General features: G+C 38.1%; 1 protein-coding gene across 1 annotated transcript in view; it reads left to right on the forward strand.

The window, feature by feature from the left end:
• FEM1C (fem-1 homolog C) overlaps positions 1-1,038 on the forward strand; it is a 42,095-nt gene extending 41,057 nt beyond the window's left edge. The window contains exon 4 of the mRNA XM_023731957.1: positions 979-1,038. The gene's annotated coding sequence lies outside the window, so the exon portion shown is untranslated. The remainder of the gene's footprint in view (positions 1-978) is intronic.
• The last annotated feature ends 3,735 nt before the right edge of the window (positions 1,039-4,773 follow it).

The raw sequence follows: 4,773 nt of genomic DNA on the forward strand, positions 1-4,773 counted from the left end.
GGAAAGCATGACCCCTGGATTCTCCATCAGCCCAGAAATAAAACAGTTTCTGAGGTCAACTCTTCAGACAGGGATTGGACTGGACTGTGGAACCTAAAATGATACTCGTGAGGAATGTGCCTCTTAGCTCAAGTAGATACAAGAGACTAAACGGGCAGCTACTGTCTGGAGGTGAGATGGGAAGGCAGAGAGGGTTAAGAGCTGGTTGAATGGACATGGGGAATCAGGGGTGGAAAGGATGAGTGTGCTGTCACAGTATGGGAAGAGCAATTAGAGTCACATAACAATGTATGTATAAATTTTTGTATGGGGAAAAAAAAGTAATGCATTTAAAACACATCCATTCACATTAAAGGAGGATTTGATGAGTAATATTTCCACTACCCGGGGTTGCCATGATTCGGAATTGACTCGACGGCAGCTAATAACAACAAATTTCCACTAGTAAAATTAATGTGCTTATTAACCACTGTATACTTTGGTATAGATCAAGGGATGGAATGATTTAAAGTATTTTACATTAGTATCATCAAATAAAAATGGAAAGATATGATTCAACCTAGTATAAACTATTTACAAAACTTTCCAGTAACCAATCTCTTGTATAAAGTGAGATCTTTATTTATCTTGACTTATATATTTGAGTCGTCTATGGATGAATGTGGATATGTATGTATTAATTCATTTGGTCTTTTCCTTTTCCCAAAAGCCAAATGGCCACATGTAACTTTCTTAATGGCCTATTTTCCCCTTGTTTATGTAATAATCAGTGCTAATTATATTGATCCTAGGATTGGTAACTATTTTTAAAGTCCTTTCTTCCTAGCAATTGAATGTCTTTATAGATTATAAAGCTATAAATGATACTCATGGTGATCATATATAATGGTTCTAAAACTTAGCAGGCACCTTGAATCCTTAATAAAAGTAATACTCATTCAACATTCAGTCAATAATATTGGATTCTTGCAATATCAGGCACTACGCCACATGATGATCGTTGTGGCCATTCACTGTAAAGGACTTTGGAAAATAAAAGCAAAAAGAAAACAACCACCAATCTCACCTCCAAGTTATACACTAATGCTTAGGTATGTTTTCCTCATTTTTCTTTTCCATTTTAAGTCTTAAGTCCTTCCAAGAACAGTAGAAGTTCTTAAAGTAGTGGATGGTAGCCAAAATTTGGTAAACTCTGAAAATAGAATTAGGTCAAGAATGAATGAGTGTGACCAGTCTATAATAAAGTGTGAAGGGAAAATAAGGGTTATTCCCCATGCCCTTTCAGAGTAATTTTTCACGGAAAATGAAGTAGTAAAATAAGTCCTCATTCTTTGCTAGTTGGCAACAATTTCTTTTCTATTTATCGCTTCAGTAGCTGATGTTAGGATAGCTTCTACCCATCAAATTTAACTTTTCAAAGAAATTTTGCCAGCTTTTAGTTATAAATAAAGAGCTTATAAAATACATTTTTTAAACCTCTGAGTTTTATATAATCTTAAGAATAACCTAGTATCTGGTAGTGTTTAGTACTCTCTCCGCATCACTGACTTTGAACAAGTCTTGATATATTTGAATTATGAAAATTGTTCCTTATTTTACAGATGAATTATACAAATTAGTATTGTAGAAATTTTTGTAGTTGTAAAATATTTTGATTTTTGAATTCTCCAAAACAGTTTTTAAAATAACTTTTTGTTTTGGACTAATTTTTTTTTAACATTGTTTAGGTATATATATTTTTATTGTACTTTAGATGAAGGTTTACAAAACAAACTAGCTTCTCATTCAAGAATTAGTACACATATTGTTTTGTGACATCGGTTGCCAACCCCATGGTATGTCAACACTCTCCTCTTCTCGACCTGAGGTTCCACATTACCAGCTTTCCTGTCCCCTCCTGCCTTCTCTTCTTTGCCCCTGGGCTGGTGTGCCCATTTAGTCTTGTTTTGTCTTATGGGCCTGTCTAATCTTTGGCTGAAGTGTGAACCTCAGGAGTGACTTAATTGCTGAGCTAAAGGGGTGTCTGGGGTCCATACTCTCCGATTTTCTCTAGTCTCTCTCAGACCAGTAAGACTGGTCTTTTTTTTTTTTTGTGAGTTAGAATTTTGTTCTACATTTCTCTCCAGGACCCTCTATGGTTATTCTGTCAGAGCATTCAGTGGTGGTAGCCAGATACCATCAAGTTGTGCTGGACTCAGTATGGTGGAGGCTGTAGTGCTTGTGGTCCATCAGTCATTTGGACTAATCTTTCCCTTGTGTCTTTGGTTTTCTTCATTCTCCCTTGCTCCACACGGGGTGAGATCAGTGGAGTATTTTAGTATTTTAGATGGCCGCTCACAAGCTCTTTCAGATGCTACTCACCAAAGTAGAATGTAGTACATTTTTGTTTTAAATTGGGTTTTACCAATTGAGCTAGATGTTCCCTGAGACCATGGTCGCCACAGCCCTTAGCCAAGTAATTCGGTCCCTCAGGGGAGTTTGGATGTGTCTGTGGAGCTTCCATGAGCTTGCCTTGGACAAGTTATGCTGGCTTCCCCAGTATTGTGTACTGTCTTACCCTTCACCAAAGTTACCACCTATCTATTGTCTATTTAGAGTTTTTCCATCCTCCCCCCTCCCCTCCCTTATAACCATCAAAGATTCTTCCTTTTTTCTTTTTTTTATTGTAGTTTAGATGAAGGTTTACAGAACAAATAGTTTCTCATTAAACAGTTAGTACACATATTGTTTTATGACAATAGTTAAGAACTCCTCAACATGTCAACACTGTCCCTTCTCAACCTTGGGTTCCCTATTACCAGCTTTCCTGTCCCCTCCTGTCTTCTTGTTCTTGCCCCTGGACTGTTGTGCCCCATTAGTCTCGTTTTGTTTTATGGGGCTATCTAATGTTTGGCTGAAGGGTGAACCTCGGAAGTGACTTCATTACTGAGTTGAAAGGGTGGCTGGAGGCCATACTCTCAGGGTTTCTCCAGTCTCTGTCAGGCCAGTAAGTCTGGTCTTTTTTTGTGAGTTAGAATTTTGTTCTACATTTTTCTCCAGCTCTGTCCAGGACCCTCTGTTGTGATCCCTGTCAGAGCAGTCAGTGGTGGTAGCCAGGCACCATCTAGTTGTACTGGACTCAGTCTGGTGGAGGCTGTGGTGCTTGTGGTCTATTAGTCCTTTGGACTAATCTTTCCCTTGTGTCTTTGGTTTTCTTCATTCTCCCTTGCTCCCGAAAGGGTGAGACTAGTGGAGTATCTTAGATGGCTGCTCACAGGCTTTTAAGACCCCAGACGCTACTCACCAAGGTAGAAGTAGAACATTTTCTTTATAAACTGTGCTATGGCAATTGAGCTAGATGTTCCCCGAGACCATGATCCCCACAGCCCTCCATTCAGCAATTCAGTCCCTCAGGGAGTTTGGACGTGTCCATGACCTTTCGTTGTACAAGTTGTGCTGACTTCCCCAGCATTGTGTACTGTCTAATCCTTCACCAAAGTTACCACTTATCTATTGTCTATTTAGTATTCCCCCTCCACCACTCCCATCCCTTGTAACCAACAAAGATTGTTTCTTTTTGTATGTAAACCTTTTCATGAGTTTTTGTAGTAGTGGTCTCATACAATATTTGTCCTTTTGTAATTGACTTATTTCAGTCAGCATAATGCCCTCCAGATTCATCCATGTTGTGAGATGATTCGCAGATGCATCGTTGTTCTTTAACATTGTGTAGTACTCCATTGTATGTAAGTACCGTAGTTTGTTGATCCATTCATCTGTTGACGGGCATCTATGTTGCTTCCATCTTCTTACTATTGTGAACAATGCTGCAGTGAACATGGGTGTGCATATATCTATTCGTGTGATGGTTCATATTTCTCTAGGATATATTCCTAGGAGTGGGATTGCTGGATCATATGGTATTTCTATTTCTAGCTTTCTAAGGAAGTGTCATATTGTTTTTCAAAATGGTTGTACCATTTTGCATTCCCATCACCAGTACATAAGAGTTCCAATCTCCCTGCAGCCTCTCCAACATTTGTTATTTTTTTTAATGCGTGCCAGTAAAGCCGGGGTGAGATGATATCTCATTGTGGTTTTGATTTGCATTTATCTAATAGCTAGTGATTGTGGGAATTTCCTTATGTGTCTGTTAGCTGCTTGAATGTCTTCTTTGGTGAAGTGTCTGTTCATATCCTTTGCCCATTTTTTAATTGGATTATTTGTCTTTTTGTTGTAGAGGTGTTGGATTTTCCTGTAGATTTTAGAGATTAGATTTTGTTACATTTGTAATAGCCAAGAATTTTTTCCCAGTCTGTCTGTAGGTTCTCTTTTTATTCTTTTGGTGAAGTCTTTTGATGAGCATAAGTGTTTAATTTTTAGAAGATCCCAGGTATCTAGCTTATCTTCTGGAGTTTGTGTGTTGTTAGTTATGGTTTGTATCCTGTTAATGCTGTGTATTAAGGCCTCTAGCATTGATCCTATTTTTTCTTCTATGATCTTTATAGTTTTGGGTTTTATATTTAGGTCTCTGACCAATTTTGAGTTAGTTTTTGTTTATAGTGTGAAGTATGGGTCCTGTTTCATTTTTTTGCAGATGAATATCCAGTTTTGCCAGCACCATTTGTTAAAAAGACTGTCATTTCCCCATTTGATGGACTTTGGGGCCTTGTCGAAGATAAGGTGACTGTAGATGGATGGATTTACATCTAGGTTATCAATTCTGTTCCATTGGTCAACGTATCTGTCCTTATTCCAGTACCAGGCTGTTTTGACTAGTGTAGTTGTATAGTA

Source organism: Trichechus manatus, unplaced genomic scaffold (genome assembly GCF_000243295.1).
Source record: "Trichechus manatus latirostris isolate Lorelei unplaced genomic scaffold, TriManLat1.0 scaffold00047, whole genome shotgun sequence".
Classification (NCBI taxonomy): domain Eukaryota; kingdom Metazoa; phylum Chordata; class Mammalia; order Sirenia; family Trichechidae; genus Trichechus; species Trichechus manatus.